Below are 20,487 nucleotides of genomic sequence, written 5' to 3'. Positions count from 1 at the left end.
AACCCACTGCATATAACCTTCACGTGAATACACATGATAAAAAGAAACACAAATTCTCCCTACACCATATAATTCTAACATACACCCAATTTGTTATTGAAAATGACAAAAGTACCCTGAAAAATAACAAAAATAACCTTAAATAAAAAAGGGTGTGGATAAAAATTACTTACAAAACTCCTTTTACGGAAATATTCTGGATTTAAATTTCCAGAACACATTTTTGAATTACACAAATTCTTATCCGAAATGTATTTTCATTTTTGTGTTTTGGATATTTTTATCCGAAATGTATTTTTTTAGTTTTGAATTTTATTTATTATTCTAGATTTTTAAATACAAAATAAGGGTAATTTTGAAAATTTTAAAAAGTTATAGGGTGCCGGTTAAAAGTGATATAGTGCAGCAAGAAATTGCCAAAAGAAAAACAGAAGCCCAAAATACTTAACAACAAATGTATAAAAAGAACACTTGTATCCATTAAGCCCAAAATAAAAACACCAGATATAATTTCTTGGAACATTTGCAACTTGGCAATTGCTTCCTGCTAAACCATATACCAATTCTAATTAAAAAGACAAAAATAACCTTAAAAAAATGGGATACACATAAAAAATATATTTCGAACCTTTTGTTCTGGAACACAATAATTTCTTCTAGATCAATTTTTTCAGAATATAATATTTTCAATTTTGGATTTTTTTTTATCTGGAATAAGATTTTGATTTTTTTTTCTGAATTTTTATTTCCAAAACACAATAATCTCTTCCAAATTTACTTTTCTAGAATGTATTATTTTTAATTTTTATTTCTAAAATAAAAAGTATTTTCGGAATTTTTAAATTGTGTTGGGTACCGTTCAAAAAATATTGTCTTGCCACTTTAACAGTGAACCAAGTAAAATTATATTATTTTAATAATTTTTTAAAATTTTATTTATTTTAATAATTAATTTATGAAATTGCATAAAAAAAAATATCGATAATAGATTCAGAAACTATTGCTGGAAAATGGAACATGATTTACTATTAAATAATTTATTTTAGTGTTTGAAGTTAAAATTATTATTATTCATTTACCATTTTTAAATATTTAGATAATATATTGTATTTTCCAATTATACCCTTATTTTCATTTTTATTATTTTGAAGAAAGAAAACTGAAAGAGGTATAATAAATAATTTATTTAATATTGTATTGAAAATAAAAGAATTAAATGTTTTTTAGTTAAAAAAACTTTGAAAAGACTATTATTTAGGAAGAGATAGTGAAGATTAGTGAAAAAGGTAACGTAAAAAGTAATTACTCTTATTTTGAATTTTGAAAAAAAAAAACTCTACACTTTTTTTTTTCAAAAGTCTAACAATTAAAAATATATTGAGAAAGTATTAAAGAAAATGTAACTATTGATTACAAAATTGAAGTTGCATGTATATAATGTTTAAATAAACATTGGTTATTATCTTTATTAAATATATTACATTAATTATTCGTAAGTATCTCATTTTAGCTGTTTTATCATTAATTTATATATTTAATATTAATTAACTTTTTTTTTCTGTTAATTCCAAATACTAATTTTTTTAACTTGTAAGTAGGCTATATTGTATCCATCTTGATGATATTCAAATCTACATTATCTTAAGCATTTTCTTCTACATATCCTAAAAGTCAAATTGCATTAATTAATTTATTAATTATAAATATAAACATTAATTTATTTTATCTTAAACAAATCTCAGTTTTCCTTACAACTCTCTGATATAAAGTTGACCATCAAATTACGTTTTTTAATTTAAATTTAAATAAAACGTAAAAATTAAACTGAATAGGTTAATTTGACAATATGATCACTGCAAGAAAAAAAAATTAATGAAGTTTATTTTTACATTATTAAAGATTAAAATTTCCAATAAATCATTTATTAGTATTATTTTGTGTTATAAATAAATATTTATATATATAAATTAATTAATTATGTTATTATAGTGAAACTTTTGGTAGTAATGTTAAGGTAAAACAACATTCATATAGATATTTTGTGGGTTTATTAAATTTATGTAATTTTTTTGTATGGATTTACCTACCACATTTAAAAAAAATTAAAAAAACTTGCAATTTATAAAAATAATAACTTAAGAATTTCTCAACAAGAAAATTACCCTAGACCCCAATTTCTTTATATGAAATGGGATACTTCCAAAAAACACATAAGTTTTCATCATAGTTACCACTGAAAAAATGCATTAAATTTTTGCTTGAGATTTCAACTTTTGGACGGATCCAATTGTCCACAATTCTATTATTTGAAAATAAAAATTCGTTTTAAAGATTCACATCACTTAGAAACAATTAAATCATATTATTTAATTAAAGTGAATATTTTATTAATTTATAAATATATTTTTTAAGATTGAGTTAAACCTAATTGTAATCTATTATAATTAAATTTGTTAAAAATGTTATAATACTCATTATTTTGTTATTAGACTTTTTACAAATGTCTAACTTTCTCTTTAAATTATTTATTCTTGATCGTTTGGGAGTGTGTTCAATTTACTATTTAATGAAATCATAGTCTATAAATAAAGTTTATTAAGATAATAAAATTTATTATGAACTTTTCCTTTTTTAGTGTGATTATAAACTCTCTTTTTCACCTATTCAATCAATATAATCAAGAAAAAGTTTACTTTGAAAAAAAAAATTAAGTATCACTATTTGGGGAGTAACTATAACCAAAATGAATAGTAAGTATAATTGAAGAAAGATAAATGAAAATTTGATTTATATCATTGATAATCCTTTATTATTTTATTTAATAATAATTACATCACAATCTCACCATATTCAAAATGATGGAGTATTATTTGTTAAAGATAGTTTTTCGCAGAAACAAATGCGACGCACACAACTGCATGAACCACATTTTTTTGGACAATGTTTTTCGCATTCTGTATCACTGTTACAACGCCCAATTGCATGTCTTGCTGCTTCAGAATTCATGATCATATCTGCATGCAAATATGTAAGAACAATGTTATAAGTATCAAAGAAAAAGTAAGCAAAAATAAATTTAATTGAGAGAAAAATTACAATAATTATAAAAATTTGGATCATGGGATTGAGTGGTGAAAGATAGAATATAAGTAGAGTATAATTTTGTAACCTGAAGAAATGATGAAAAAAGCCAATAAGAATGCCAACATGAGAGAAGATTTTCTTGAAGTCTCCATCTTGGTATACAACATAACATTCGACCTATGTTTATATAGAAAATGAATGAATTTCGAACTTAAGTCCGTTGAGATATTTTTGACCTTAACTCTTAAGTGACATTGGATTATATAATCGTAATTAATAATATTAAATGTAGTTTAGTTTAAAAGTTAATGTATTCTCATTAAATACATATGAATTTTCAGATAATTCTATTAAATAACTATTTTTTAAAATAGTTGTTTAATGTTTTATTAGAAATCAAGAAAAACAATACATCTTTGACTTAATTCCTTATATAACATTATTTTCACTTTTATTTCCCCATCTAGCACTCTTTTGTTTTTATTTTCCTATCTTACACCCTTTTGTTTTTACTTTCCTATCTAGCACGGTTTTAAAAGTAAAAAAAAATAATAAAAAAAAAATTAATAACTTTAATTTTGGATGCATTTTGACTTCTACGAGTTAAAAAAGAAATTGTTTTCTGTAATTTCTTTGGAAGTTATTACTTTTACTATTTTCTTTTAAAAAATAATCCTAAAAACGTAAAAGACTCCTTTGTAAATTATGTTAAATTAAAAAGAAATTAATAAACTTAAAAAAAATGATAATTTTAATTTTGGATGCATTAAAACAATAAATGTATTGGTTGTAAAAAAAATTATAACATTTAAAATAGTTAGAAATATAATTATTGAATAAATAAATGAGTTTTTTACAAAATAAAAATTAAAAATGTTTAGTTTAAAATATTATAAATAAAAATTAATTTATTCATTGATGATATGCATGTAATAAAAAAAATTAAGTGAATAAATTTATTATTAGGTTTAATAAAAAAAATATATATTAGTTAAAGGTGAAAAATAGACAATACATGATAACATAAATATGACAACAATGAAAACATTACTAATTTAGAAAAATGTAGATGCTGATTTGCTAAGATGGTTGATGTAGGTATTATTATCAAATGATAATCATTCACATTATTGTATTGTGTGATCTTAGGAAAAACAATAATAGAGGAGTGATGTAACCATTCACATTATTGTGTTGTCTGACCTAAGGAAATAATCTTTAGAGAGTGATGTGACTATGCATGTTATTGTGTAGTACAACCTAAGGAAAAAAATAATTATAGAGGAGTGATGTGATGATGCACATTATTATGTTTTGTGACCTGAGCAAGAACAATTATGAAGAATTGATGTGACGATGCACATTATTGTCCTATGTGACCTTAAGAGAAATAATTATAGAGGAGTAATGTGACCATTCATATTATTGTGTTGTTTGGCTTGAAGAAAGAACATATGGAGAGTGATGTGAGAATGCATGTTATTGTGTTGTACAACCTAAAGAAAAAAAATTACGGAGGAATGATGTGACGATGCACATTATTATTTTCTTGTGACCTAAGAAGAAATAATTGTAGAGGAGTGATGTGACAATGCACATTATTTTTCATTTTTTATTCTTCTCATTTTTTAAGCATTAAGTGTACCAAAATTATCAATTTTTTTAATTTATTATTTTATTTTTTACTTTTGAAATGGTGCTAGATAGGAAAATAAGAACAAAATGATGTTAGATAGGGAAATAAAAATAAAAGAGTGCTAGATGGGGAAATAAAAGTGTAAATAGTACTATATGAGGAATTGAGTCTACATCTTCTTGATTTTAATAAAATATTTATAAGACATTTTCTCTTATTTATTTTTTATATTACAATGAATACATATATGTAACTAATATTTTATCTTTCTTATATAATAAATATGTTTTCAATGTAAGAAATTTATTTAATACTAACCAATCTTATAGATAAAAAAAAACTAAATTAGATACTATTTTTTTTTAAAAAAAAATATTGATATCTTAAGTACTTTTTATTATTAATAAAAATTTATAAAATAGTTTATAAATTGATATTAAATATTAGTTATTAAAGATTTTAACTACTAAGCATTTTAAATTCTAATAAATTAGTTTTTAAACTAATTTAAAATATAGAGTATTTAGTAACTGGGGGTATCCAGGTCTTGCTACTTGTGGAGGTATTTTTCGTGGAAGTATGAGAGAATTTATTGGTGCTTTTTCAGCGTTTCTTGAAGTTCAAACTGCTTTGCTTGCTGAGTTTTATGGAGTTATACATGCTATGGAGGAAGCTCAAAAAATGGGACTTACTAATGTCTGGCTTGAATGTGATTCTGCCTTGGTTTGTGCTGCGTTTACTGCTAGGACTAATGTTCCGTGGATGCTTTAGAATCGATGGAATACTTGTCTTAATTTTTGTAGGACAATCAGGTTTAGGGTAACTCATATTTTTCGTGAAGGGAATGAGTGTGCTGATAAGTTGGCTAATTTAAGATTTATTCATAGAGAATCATTTTATTGGTATAATAGACTCCCAGCTAGTCTGTTCTTAGAATTCTTTATGAATAGGTATAATCTACCTATGTATCGTTTGTGTTAACATATGAGTTTTGGTCTAATCCCCCATATTCATGTGATGGCAGATGATTGTTGTTACTTGAGGTGTCAGCTTAGCGGAGATGTCAAGTTGCATAGCGGAAATCTTTAGTAACTAATAATTGATACAGTTTAGTAAGTATTTTATAAATTTTGATTAGTAATAAAAAAAAATTAGATACCAATAAATTTAGTTTCTAAAATAGTATATAACTTAGTCACTATACTGTAAATTAGTTACTATTAAATGGTTTTTTTTTCCGGTGTTTGAAGTTAGAATTATTATTATTCATTTACCATTTTTTAAATATTTAGATAATATAAAGTTTTTTTTTCAATTATACCCTTATTTTAATTTTTATTATTTTGAAGAAAGAAAACTGAAAGAGGTATAATAAGTAATTTATTTAATATTTTATTGAAATAAAAGAATTAAATGTTTTTTTAGTTTAATTTTTTTTAAAAGACTATTATTTAGGAAGAGATAGTGAAGATTAGTGAAAAAGGTAACGTAAAAAGTAATTACTCTTATTTTGAATTTTGAAAAAAAAAACGCTACACGTTTTTTCTTTCTTTCAAAAGTCTAACAATTAGAAAGATATTGAGAAAGTATTAAAGAAAATGTAACTATCGATTACAAAATTGAAGTGGCATGTATATAATGTTTAAATAAACATTGGTTATTATCTTTATTAAATATATTACATTAAATATTCATAAGCATATCATTTTAGCTGTTTTATCATTAATTTATTCATTTAATATAAATTAATATTAATTAACTTTTTTTTCTGTTAATTCCAAATACTATTTTTTTTAATTTCTAACCTCCCAGAATTTGTATATATACCAGTGAAAACATAGTAACTGAAATTCCACCTGTATCCAAATTTATTATTTTTTTGGCTTTTTAAAAAAAAAACAATTTATCTCAAAAAGATGTTAAAGAGAATAAGTTGTCGAGGTTAATGAAAAAGTGGAGAGGGGTAGTTAAAAAAAATGTTACATGTGACATAGAGAAAAAATCAATCTTCAAAATTTAAAATTGTTCTATCAACTCAAAACTGCATATATCAAATGTTTTAGAAAAAATTGGAAATGACAATGCCCATAATATTGAAATAAAACTAAATATTGATGTAAGGACAAAATAAAAAAACAATTGAGAGCAATTAAAAAGAAGAATGCCTTTATATATAGGTATAGATAATAAGTAACTTACCATGTCAGTTATTTGCAAAGAAAATATGCTTAGTATTTTAAAATTGTTCTTTCAATTCAAAACTGCATATATCAAATGTTTTAGAAAAAATTGGAAATGACAGCAATGCCTATAATATTGAAATAAAACCAAATATTGATATAAGGACAAAATAGAAAAATAATTGAGAACAGTTAAAGAGGGGAATCCCCTTTATATATAGGTATAGATAATAAGTAACTTACCATGTTGGTTATTTGCAAAGAAAATATGCTTAGTATTTTAAAATAAATAACCAAGGAAAAACACAATATTTTATATTAGAAGAACTATTTTGACCTCATTATTATTTGTTACACCCCATTTACTCACATCCACAACTACACACGGACACATTTACACTCACCCTAGGCTATGTGTATACATGTTTCATTAGTTAGATGTTTATATAAAATTGTTTCAAAGTTGCTTTATTTAAGGTTGAAAAAGGTGATAAACAAAATTACTGACACTAGACAATCAACTTTTATTGAAAGCAGGGGGTTATTGGACCGTGTTTTGGTGGCCAACGAGACTCTAGAAGAGATAAAAAGAAAAAAAAGAAAAGTTGTGTCTTTTTCAAAATAAATTATGAACAGACTTATGATTTTGTTTCTTGACGCAAAAGTCATCCTAGTTACCACAGAAAAAATGCATGAAATTTGCTTGAGATTTCAAATTTTGAACGGATCCAATTATCCACAATTCTATTATTTGAAAATAAAAATTCATTTTAAATAATTTACATCAATTAGAAATAACTAAATTATATTATATAAGTGAATATCATTATTTATAAATATATGTTTTAAGATTGAATTAAATATAAACTCATTTCTATTATAAGAAAAATTGTTAAAAATGTTATAATACTAAATATTTCTTATTTGCTGATAAAAAAAAACTAAATATTTCTTATTATATTTTATTGAACTATTTACAAATGTCTAATTTTCTGACCGTTTGGGATTGTCTTCAATTGACTATTTTATCAAATTATAGTATTTATAAAATGGAGTTTATTAAGATAATACAATTTATTACGAATTTTCTTTGTATATCTGAGGTTTATTATGATAAGGAAATTCCTTTTTCTATTTGTGATTATAAACTCTCTCTCTTTCACCCTATTCAATATAACCAAAGAAAAGTTTACTTTGAAAAAAAAAATAACATCTATTGACAACCTATTATAATAATATAATAATATTTTTAATTAAAAAATAAATTAAATATAATTAAAATATTAGTTTGAGTGGTTAAATGAATATTTTTCATTATTTGGGTATAGCTATAGCCAAAATTAATAGTAAGTGCCCTATTCGGTTTCAGGACCAAGTGGCTGATTAATAAGTAACTAAACGTTATTAGGGAGTTATTGGACGTGGACCAACGTTATTAAGAGAGAAGAGCCATAGAAAACTATAAACAAGACAAGATTCTCATGGAAGAAGCTAATGATTCTTCTAATTCTAAACTTACAAGTATCTCAACACCCCAACTGACTTGAGAGCGTTGGAGTGTCTTTGTAGGTACCCACCTCTCAGACACATCCACATCGGACAGATAACAGAGAGACACATAACAGAAAAAGATTGATAGAAAACATTTTATCTCAGATTGTAATAACAATAAGTATAACTGAAGAAAGATAAATGAAAATTGGATTTATATCATTGATAATCCTTCATTATTCTAATTAATAATGATTACATCACAATCTCACCATACTCAAAATGATGGAGTATTATCTGCTAAAGGTGGTTTTTCACAAAGACAAGTGTGACGCACACAATTGCATGAAACACATTTTGGACAATATTGTTTACAATCTGGATCTTTGTTACAACGCCCAAGCCCAAGTGGATTTTCTGCTGCTTCAGAATTCATGATCATATCTGCAAGCAAATATGTAAGAACAATGCTATAAGTAACAAATACGAAGTAAGCTAAAACAATTTAATTTGAGGGAAAAATTAAAATAATTATAAAAAATTGGATAATGGGATTGAGTGGTGAAACATAAAATGGAAATAGAGTATGATTTTGTAACCTGAAGAAATGATGAAAAAAGCCAATAAGAATGCCAAAGTGAGAGAAGATTTCCTTGAAGTCTCCATCTTGGTATAGAACTTCATCTTTAACCTATGTTTATATAGAAAATGAAAGCTTATAGAATGTTGAACACTTTGACTTTTAAAATCATTAATTAATTATAAATATAAATCAATGATAAAATTAATAATTAAATGTATTGATCAAATGTAGTTTAGTTTAAAAGTTATTAAATATATATGAATTTTCAGACAGTTTTATTAAATAACTATTACTTCCTTTTGTTTTTTTAAGAGTTGTTTAATGTTTTATTAACAATACATCTTCTTGATTTTAATAAAATATTTATAAGACCTTTTCTTTTACTTTTTTTTTAAATTACAATAAATACATATATGTAACTAATATTTTTTATTTCTTATATAATAAATATGTTTTCACCGTAAGAAAATTATTTAATAGTAACTAATCTTATAGAAAAAGAAAGACAAAATTAGATACTATTTTGTAAATTAAAAAATTATTGATATTTAAAATAGTTTTTATTTTAATAAAATTTTATAAAATAGTTTCTAAATTAATATTTAACATTAACTACTAAGATCTTAGCTACTAAATATTTATATTTTAAACTAATCTTTAATTTAAAATTTAAAATTAATTTAAAATATAAAGTAATTAGTAGCTAATGATTGATACTAATTTAGAAACTATTTTACAAATTTATTAGTAATAGAAATTATATTAGATATCAATAATTTTTTAGTTTGTCAAATAGTATATAACTTAGTCACTATACTATCTAATCATTATTTTTCTCTAAATTAGTTGCTATCAAATGATTTTTTTTAGTGTTTGAAATTAAAATTATTATTTTTCATTTACATTTTTTAAAATATTAAGATAATATATATTTTTCCAATTATACCCTTATTTTTATTTTTATTATTTTGAAGAAGTCTGAAAGAGATATAATAAATAATTTATTTAATATTTTATTGAAAATAAAATAATTAAATGATTATTTTAGTAAAAAATAACTTTGAAAAGACTATTATTTAGGAAGAGAATAGGGAAGATTAGTGAAAAAGGTTACGTAAAAAGAAATTATTGTTATTTTGAATTTTGAAAAAAAAAGTTACACGAATCTTTTTTCAAAAGTCTAACAATTAAAAAGATATAGAGAAAGTATTAAAGAAAATGTAACTATTGATTAAAAAATTGAAGTGGCAATGTATATAATATTACATTAAATATTCGTAAGCATCTCATTTTATCTGTTTTATCATTAATTTATACATTTAATATAAATTAATATTAATTAACTTTTTATTCTGTGTTAACTCCAAATACTAGTTTTTTTTAACCTGTAACCTCCCAATATATATATATATATATATATATATATATATATATATATATATATATATATATATATATATATTTATTTGTTACACCCCCACTTACTCTACTTTCCTACACTTACATATGATATACATCTACTTACACATGCACATCTACATCCCACCCACCATCCACACACATACACCCTCAAAGTAATTCAATATAATATTTTTTTATAACATTCACATTTAGTAAATTATATTAGAGACTAATGTCATATCCATTTAATGAGTATACCAATTTTTGTTAAGTAAATCCTGGTACAAAATATATATTAATAAGTGTAGTAATTTAATAATATTTATAAAAAAATAGATAGTTATGAATTTTAATTAATAAAATAGTTATAATTTAATTTTTAATTTTGGAATTTATATTTTTTTATTATAAGAGGAATGTGAATAATTTATTCTCAAATTTATATTAATTTCAAGTTTTTAGAGGAAGATGGAGATAAAAGGGTTAAAGAAGAATACACAAGATAAAAAGACAAAGTTGAAATATTGGAAACTCACTCAAACTTACCTAAGCAAGATCACTCCATAGGAACTCGCCCAAACAAGTTCATTCCAGTGAAGTTAGGTTTTCTCGTCAAACTCGCTTAAGCGAGATGTCACTTAGTCCAAACTCAACTAGGTTAATTAAAAAGCGTGAAGTATAACCCTAGATACCATTGGGAGAATAGAGAGAGATAGAAAACTGTACCGGTATCGAATGAGCCAGTCTCGGCCTCGGTGACCAACTGACCGAGTCAAATAACATATAAAGACACGCCACGAAAGTTACAACGATACTTAATGAGTCATAATTAGTATTCGGAAATAAGCGGGAAATATATCCGACGAATCAATCATAAAATGATTAACTGAAAGATGCACATCCATATTAATTAGGGACCACGACGCATGTCAGTTAATAACTGATATCTGACCCATCATGGAAAAGGCCCATAACCAATGCTAAAAATAAAACCCTCTCCAAAGGATAATGTACGTTTTTACCATATACCAGAATACACAATATTTACTTGAGCGTTGAAGTACCTTTTGCAGGTCACCCCCAACCAAGTGTCAGCATTTGAGGATGGAGGCTTAAAGGAAGCAACTAGAGAATTATCGACACCTACACGTCAATAATTGTACTCCCAGTCATAGGTACTATCTATGTCTTCTTTTCTTGTTTTCCATGCTTGTAATGACCAACATGAATGGTTAATTCTTCCCTTTTGATTGGGAGTAATTTGTTCAAACTCTTATGTATTGAGGTGATATTTATCTATAATATTCAATTCTTTATCGATGATTGATATTATCATTTTATTCTCAAAGCTTGAATTATTCATGATTTTGATCCTTAAATTGACTAGAAAGTACTTTTAAGCATCTAACCTAAATGGTAATGCTTAACATATTTGAATGTTAGGAATATATTTGAAACCCTAAACCCTAAATGGTAATGCTTAACATATTTGAATGTTAGGAATATATTTGAAATGTTAATTGTTTTATAACATTTGTTCGTAATGATAAATATCTTTTATAAATATGCGAGGAATCGATATTTTGGAAACTTTCTTAATAATTTTGTATGCGAAGAATCGATATGAATGATTTTTATATTTGAAAAACACAAATGAGTGAGACGGATGAACCCTAATCCCAATTTTTCTAATTGACTCATACAAATAATTTAATTTACTTTATTTAATTTCTTCCAAATTCACGATACAAACAACCTTTCAACAAACTTTAACATATTGTCTTATATTTAATAAAGATTATACTTGAAATTTTAAAACTATCCCTTATAGATTCAATCATCCTTATAAATAAATTATTATTATTACTTCTAACTCAATACATTTATCTTAAAATAATTATCATATACGCAATAATAGTATAAGAATTTTTCTCAATTTGTCACACCTGATATTTTAATATACATTATTTGAATTATTAGTGAAGTTAGGGAATATTTTTCCTTAATAAGTTCATGTAGTCAATATTCACATGTCTCAATCATTATATTATCTCATTATATATAACTGTTGAACTGGTCATTCAATAGGTGTATGTTGTAAACTCCAAAAACTAATATTGATACATGAGAGGAAGGTCTGATGACTGGATTTGGTATTGGAGACTATATATGACAGATAGATAACCTCAAACTTATTGTATAGATTCAAACATAACATATATCAAATGCTTTATTTTATTTAATTCATTCTTTACCATAAAGAAATACTAAACATAACATTTATTTCATTTATAAGATACAAGTACAACTTTTCCTTTAAATACTATAAAATTGCAAAACTTCATTGTCCTCATTCTGAGTCTTGGTGATTGGATGTGAAGAAGACCTATTACTCAATTTGTGGGTGGATGGGTGTGAACATTATCCAAAAAAGAAGGTTTTGAACATTGACATAATGAATCAATACATATGCAACCACATTTATCAGCACAAGGACGATATTGACAATCTGCATCACTACTACAGTGCAAATGCACAATAGGTCCCCTTGCTTCGGATTTCATACACATATCTGCATCAAAAAGTAATAACTAATTAGCACTTTTTTCAAAATAACATTTCTATACAAAAATCACCACATATTTTTATTTTTTATTTTTTTTATTAATAATAAAAATAAATAAATAAGAACCACTTCAGGGATAGTTCAACCCTTATACACAGTATCCAACTACTGATTTCTGTCTAAAGCCTCCCAAACTAACTAAAACTTACCTTGCCCTTGTTACATCTAACACACTCAAGTGATTAACCCTTATATGTAATGAGAGGGATGAAGAAAAATATATATAGAAACTATATTATGTAAGGGTAAGAGAAAATGGTAAATGTTATATTTTGGTGCTTTAAGATTGTATCAAGAAATTATTGCTGAAAAATGAGACATGGTTTCTAACCTGATGCAATGATGAAGAAAGCCAATAAAAATGTCAATAAAGTAACAGTAGGTTTTCTTGTATCCATTTTGTTGCAAAAGATGATATTCAAATGAACACTTATATAAGAAAAGGGTGACACTATCTTAAGCATTTTGTTCTAAAAGTCAAATTGCATTAATTAATTTATTAATTATAAATAAAAACATTAATCTTTTTGTCTTGGACAAATGTCAGTTTCCTTTACCAACTTTCTTATATAGAGTTGACTATCAAATTAGGTCTTTTAATTTTAATTTAAATAAAACGTAAAAATTAAAATGAATAGTTTAATTTGACAATATGATAAAAAAAATATGATCCATTACAAAAAGAATCATTAAATAAAATTCAGTTTTAGAGAAAAAATAATAATTAGTTGCTACAGTAATTAAATTAGAGACTATTTTAAAGACTAAAAAAATTATTGATTTCTAAATTAGTTTATATTATTGATAAATATTTTTTTAAATTGTTATGTAATTAGCTATCAAGGTTTTAACTATCAAAATTTACACACTTAATTTAGTCTCTCTCCCAACTTCTCTTCTCTCCTTTCTCTCCTAATTTCCTCTTTCAATTTTCATCTATTTTAAATCTGATTGCACCATGATTTAGCTGAGAAGTTAAGGAACATTCTTATCCGAACAGATTATCAAACAAAGTTCAAGTTAGTATTAAATCTGATTCCACCATGATTTGCTATAAAAATAATTTATTCTCTTTATTAGTATTTAATCGTCAATCTTAATGAGGTCAATTGAGAAAAGTAGTCATCTCAAGTTATTCTACTAGATACTGACTGAATTTATGTTCTGTTTGGATAACTTGTATGGTATGAAATTGATGACATACATTTGAGATAATGTATGAGTTATTGTTTGATGATACATTGAGTATGAAGAAAATATGTTTAACCGAGATCATCTAGCTTTTATCCCAATCTAAGTCATATGTACTAAGATATCGGATGGTGAGAAATTAATAGAGAAATTCATACACACCGTGACATATGAGATGCACGACTTGGATTATATTAAATTTACCATGATCCTTTATCTTAAATTCATTGATAATCTAAGTTTTTTAACATTAGATGAAGTATTAATCTTTGGTAAGACTTACTTATTATGGATAATTTTTTTAAAACTTAAAATCCTTGATTATTCATTTAATGTTAATTGCATATTGATTTCCCCCTTTAGTAAATATACGTAATCATTACTAAAGAGAAAAACATATGGTCAATTATCATAATCAATAACGGTATTAAAAAAATTCACAAAAGTAAAGCTTTTATATTTAGACGGTAAGTTTTTTTTATTGTTCTAAAAATAAAATATATCAATACTTATTTGTACTTAATATTTACCCTTAATAATAATGATATTATTATTATTATTTTGTATATGAAAATATAAAATTAAGAAAAACTATGAGAAAAATATATATTTATTTACATCCAAAGAAAAATAATAAATATTAACATTAATATATATATATTAAATAAACATAAAAGATTAAATATTTAGAAACACTCAATCAATTAATGATAATTATTAAATAAAATTTAATTTCTCAGTCAATTAATGATAATTATTAAATAAAATTTAATTGCTCAGTCAATTAATGATAATTATTAAATAAAATTTAATGAAATTAGGAACACCCTACTAAATAAATATGATTATAAAGTAATCAAATAAATAAAATAACCAAATATAATTATAAAATTAATAAATAAATAAATAAGCTGAGATTAGAGACATTAAAGAAAGATAATTATAAAATAAATAAATAAATATACCTAAACAAAGATAATTATACAATCAATAAAAATAAATATAATAAAATTGGAGACACATCACTCAACAAAAAATAGTTATAAAATGAGTAAATAATATGACAAATGTGTTGTTCTCTTACCTTAATATTTGAAATGCTAATAAAAAAGAAAAATTATTAGAATAATAAAATTTTCTCTTTCTCTAAATTATCTATGTTTTCTTTCTTCTCCCGTACTCCTCTTATTTATTGAAGGAATTGTAATAATTAAGATGTATTTTGTTTTTCTTACTTTTAGGTTAGTTAGAGATACCAATAAAAAAAATTATCATAAAAAACACTAACTCTCTCTCTCTCTCACATATATATATATATATATATATATATATGCAAATAAATAAAAAGCAGGATCAAATTATATCTAATTACTCTCTATTTTTATCATTTTTAAAAAAAATTGTAATTACTTATTTATTAGAATTATTATATTCAAAATAAATGAATAATTAAGAGAAAAAGTAATTCTCTTAAAACTAGTTGAAAAATCCATGCACACCTTCCTTCTTAGCAAGTGTGCATGTCAATTACTTTCTTTTTTTTTCCTTTGTCACCTTCCACCACTTTTTGATAAGCTTTTCCCATTTTAAGGTTCAGTTTCATCACTTTTGAAAGCTAAAAAATCAATCAACTTAATTATATTTTCTTATTCATATCATCATATATTCATAATTAATTTTTTTTTACATCTACTCAGTACTATTATTTTAATAATTTTTCACATCATTTAATTATAAACTTATTTTTTTTATTAAAATTATAACATCAGATATTGTATACAACTCTTTGAATTTAGATTAAAATTTAGAGAATTGAGATTTTAGATTTTAGGATTGAGCATTACCTTTTATCAAAATTTTGTTGGGTAATAAATAAAATTAAGGAAAGTGCTTAAAGTATAAATTTTACAAAACATTTAGTAGGCAAAATCAAAATATGGAGTTTTATTTGCAAACACAATTAAGAAGATATTACAATTGTTCATTGTTATCACTCAATTTGTGGGTGCATGAGTATAAATAGTCTCAGAAAAATTAGGTTTTTGACATTCACAATAAGTTTTGATACATTTGCAACCACAACTTGCACAAGGACGATGTGCACAGTCTTCGTTCCTAACACAGTGAATATGCACAATGGGTCCCCTTGCTTCACATTTCATACACATATCTGCATACACAAATTAAAATTTAATTAATATATATAAAATAAGTTTTTGAAAAATAGTTAACTTGGTTCATATTAAAATTAGAGGTTAAATATATTTTTCGTCTATATATCATAACGAAATTAGTTTTCGTTTTTGGACAAAATTTTAGAACATCTAGATAGTTGTAGTATGATTATTATGGGAATAAATCATTCTGAAAGTAAAATGATGGTTAGTTTTTAAAAAATTATTAGTTTTTCTTAAACTTCATTGTTGTTTTTATTAGTGACGGATGTCCAATGTAACTATTTCTAATCCAATGTAACTATTTCTAATGAATTAAGGTAGTGAAACTTCAAATTGAATAAATTTCAAATACAAAATGATTTATTCGAATCATTTTCTTTCAATTGGAATAGTATAAAGTTTGAATAAAAATAAAAACCAATGACCAAAAACAAGTTATTAGTTGAAAATAAAACATGGTTTCTAACCTGAAACAATGAAGAAGAAAGCCAGTGAAAATGCAAGTAGTGCCACACTAGACTTCTTTGTAGAATCCATGTTGTTGAAAAACATGATTTTCAAATGCATATTTATAATAAAAATGGTGATACCCTTTAGATGATATTATTGTAAATATTATGAATAAAAGTTAAACTCCTTAATTGTAAATATAAAGGAAGTGTAATATCACTACAAGAAATTTATTAAATAGCAATCAAAATTAGAGAAAAAAATAATTAGTCACTATATTATTAAATTAGATAATATTTTAGATATTAAAAAAATATTTATATCTAAAATAATTTATATTATTAGTAAAAATTTATAAAATTATTTCTAAATTAGTATCTAAATTAGCTATTAAGGTTTTAACTACTAATATTTTAGATTGGTTTCAATTGATTTCAACTACTAATTTAAAATCTAAAATATTAGAAACTAAAACCTTGATATTTAATGGTTAGATACCAATTTAAAAATTACTTTATAAAGTTTTATTAATAATATAAATTATTTTAGATATCAATAAAAAAATTTACTCTCTAAAATATCTCTAATTTATTCCAATAAGAACTAATTATTTTCGTTTTTAAAATTAATTGTAATTTAATTTTTTTTAGTGTATTTTCATATGCAATAAATGAAAAGTGGTCCATGAAGTTGCTAGCTTTGATTACTAATTATGTCATTTAGTATTATTTTAAAAATTAAAGACATTATTGATATCTAAATTAGTTTATATTAATGATAAATAGTTTCTAAATTGATATATAATTAGTTTCCAATGTTTTAGCTACTAACTTTAGAATCTAAATAATTAGTAGCTAAACCCTTTATAGCTAATTAAATATCAATTCAGAAACTATTATATATAAACTAGTTTAGATACTCATTTTTGTAGTCTCTAAATTAGTATATAATTTAGTCAATATAACAACTAATTATTTTTTGTCTCTAAAATTTATTTCTATTTAATGATTTTCTAATAGTGTTTGTATGTCATCTTGCTTAGTTGTCTACATGTTATCTTGTGTTAACATCAAATGATGTAATTTTGTAATTAACATACAAATATTAACAATACAAGGTTCAAAACTACATCGTAAAGTCTTTCAGACCCTCTGACAAAGTCATCGCAATTCAAACACAACAATAAAAATAAGAGTAAACTAATGAAAAGAAATTTCATAACATATCTAATTCATGCAAAAAAGAACCAATCAATTTCATAACATACTATTCTTGAATTTTCTTTAAGAACTATTGAATCAGAATTACATAAAACTTAAAAAGAAAATTTCAAAATATTATATAATTATATTATATATGTAAAGTAATGCATATATGTGTATAATATATACGTTAATATCTATTATTTTATATATAAAAAATTATATCCATGATATTATATATTTAATTAACCTCGTGTAATATAAAGAATTATGTATAAACGACTCTAATAAAGACTAGAAGAAAAAAAAGTTTAAATTCAAATATTGCAATTAATATTTAAATTTAATGTGAATATGGACATTACGCAAATTTTATTTTTTTTTTTCGGCAAAGAATTAATGAAATTAAAAGAGGGACACTTTAGGGGTGTCCCAACCCGTGTACAAGAAATTAGAGCTCATACAAGGCTCACACCTGCAAAAGGAATGTAAAAACCTGTCCTAAAACTACTAATAACAAAAGCACACTTTCAGCAAAGTGCCCAAAAAACTACATCACACCAAGAGAAAACCCAACAGAATAACCAGCAAAGAAACAAGATGGTGCCATCAAACTAAATGGTGACAAAAAACACAATACATCCCAGCCAAAAGACCAACAATCCCCCAACCTTACCTATTGTTTTGTAACAGCACCAGCACGTCAATCTTAAAATTGCTAATGGGACATCCACTCTTCAAAATTTCAGCAACGGGAATTGATTTTGGTTTGAATACAGCAATTTGAGGTACACAAAGTTCCACCTAGTTGCAGTCCCATAGCACCAGCACCTCTGTTAATTCAGCTGCCCATCCTTTGTTGCGTAGATTTTGTACCTAAAAACCTTAAAAGATAACATCTTCGGCCCTCCACTTACTCTTCCCTCTACCTTCCATGATCTTTTCTATTTTATTCTCTCTTTAAAGGATTAAAAGGCTGCTCCCCGTCGGTTGTACCTGCACCATTAAAAAACAAAACAACCTTCCCCACCTCTCAAACTGAACCAAGAAGAACATAAAAACCCATAACCTTGACCTAAAGAGAAATATACAATATTTATTACAACATCCACCTACTAATACAAAAATTACTTTCAACTTGTATTGTTACCTTCAATATATATGCAGCAAGTTATGAAAATTAAACAAACCCTTTTATTCTCTTAACTAGTTACCATGTTAATACAGGTTACAGGTGAAAGTATCCAATCCGAAAAAGAGAACAAAACTCTCTTTTCTTTATGTTTCAACCATACCCATGATTGTACTTGTGCCATAGTAAAAATCTCCTCGGCGTCTATCTTTGCTTGGTTAAATATAACTCTGTTTCTATGCTTCCATATACACCATACTATTGAAACCCAAAGGCTTTTCCATAACCTATTGCCTTCCTTGTTAAAGCACCTACAAGAGAATTGTTCAAAATGATTAATGAGTTCATTGTGATACACAGAACAAATTCCCATCCAGGTGGAACACATGTTCCATACTTTACATGATTCCCTACATGTAAGGAGGGTGTGTGCAATTGTCTCCTCTTCCCTTCCACATAAAACGCATAAAGAATCTCCTAAAGACACTCCTCTTTTGAGCAAATTCTGTTTTGTTGCTAACCTATTCGAGAAAGCCCTCCACACATAGAACATGGCTGAGGGCATGACCTTTAAGTTCCAAAGATAACCAAACACTGATACCCCCCCAGACCCATAGTTACCCAACTTATTATATGCAGATTTTACCGAAAAAGTATATGATGGAGGATCATTCCATAATCTTGAATCTTCTATATCAGATTGTAATGACACATGTGACAATATAGACATAAAATCCTCTACCATAGTTTTTTCCCATTCAAACCACTCTCTTCTCCATCTGAATTTCCATTCCCACCCATCTGCGTTCCTCCTCACGAAACAATCAATGGGTTTGTCTTTAAGCTCAGAGTTGTTATATATTCTTTCATATCTTGTTTTCAGTTGTCCATTGGCTATCCATTCATCTTCCCAGAATTTGACCTTCCCCCCTGATCCTACTTTCCAAACCATATTCTGATTGAACCAATTGTCCCCGTGGTCTGAAATGCTAACTTTGAATAAATCTAACCACCATCTAGATGTAGATCTATTTCTTTTCGGTACATAAGAGTTTGATAACCAACTCGAACCATACTTAGATTCAAGAACCTCCTTCCAAAGTCCATATTCTGTGGTACCCAGTCTCCATAGCCATTTTGCCAAAAGTGCCTTATTAAATAACTCTATACGCCTAATACCTAGACCTCCCTCCTCTTTCGCTTTACAAATATTATCCCAGCTAGTCCAAGCAATTTTCCTCCCTTCCGTTCCCCAACCCCACAGGAACTTTCTCTGTAGTTTTGTAATCTCCTTGCACACTCCGATTGGTGCTTTAAAAAAAGATAGGTAAAAA

At 25.0% G+C, this 20,487-nt stretch overlaps 4 long non-coding RNA genes across 4 annotated transcripts; all 4 read right to left on the bottom strand.

Annotated features, from left to right (window-relative positions):
* Positions 1-2,771: 2,771 nt before the first annotated feature.
* LOC150027415 (uncharacterized) lies at positions 2,772-3,253 on the bottom strand. The gene is made up of 2 exons (XR_016520727.1): positions 3,170-3,253; positions 2,772-3,014 (listed from the first exon to the last, which is right to left on the bottom strand). It is a non-coding gene; the product is annotated as an uncharacterized LOC150027415 (long non-coding RNA).
* A 5,336-nt stretch (positions 3,254-8,589) lies between these two features.
* On the bottom strand, positions 8,590-9,059 carry LOC137836197 (uncharacterized). The gene is made up of 2 exons (XR_011085204.2): positions 8,991-9,059; positions 8,590-8,835 (listed from the first exon to the last, which is right to left on the bottom strand). It is a non-coding gene; the product is annotated as an uncharacterized LOC137836197 (long non-coding RNA).
* A 3,533-nt stretch (positions 9,060-12,592) lies between these two features.
* LOC137836196 (uncharacterized) lies at positions 12,593-13,398 on the bottom strand. Its single transcript, XR_011085203.2, has 2 exons — positions 13,333-13,398; positions 12,593-12,947 (listed from the first exon to the last, which is right to left on the bottom strand). It is a non-coding gene; the product is annotated as an uncharacterized LOC137836196 (long non-coding RNA).
* A 2,709-nt stretch (positions 13,399-16,107) lies between these two features.
* Positions 16,108-16,955, bottom strand: LOC150027414 (uncharacterized). The gene is made up of 2 exons (XR_016520749.1): positions 16,837-16,955; positions 16,108-16,362 (listed from the first exon to the last, which is right to left on the bottom strand). It is a non-coding gene; the product is annotated as an uncharacterized LOC150027414 (long non-coding RNA).
* Positions 16,956-20,487: the final 3,532 nt, after the last annotated feature.

Source organism: Phaseolus vulgaris, chromosome 5 (assembly GCF_051622355.1).
Source record: "Phaseolus vulgaris cultivar YP4 chromosome 5, ASM5162235v1, whole genome shotgun sequence".
Taxonomy (NCBI): Eukaryota; Viridiplantae; Streptophyta; class Magnoliopsida; order Fabales; family Fabaceae; genus Phaseolus; species Phaseolus vulgaris.
Note: the sequence above shows the minus strand (reverse complement) of the source record. Positions and strands in the feature narration are given on the sequence as shown.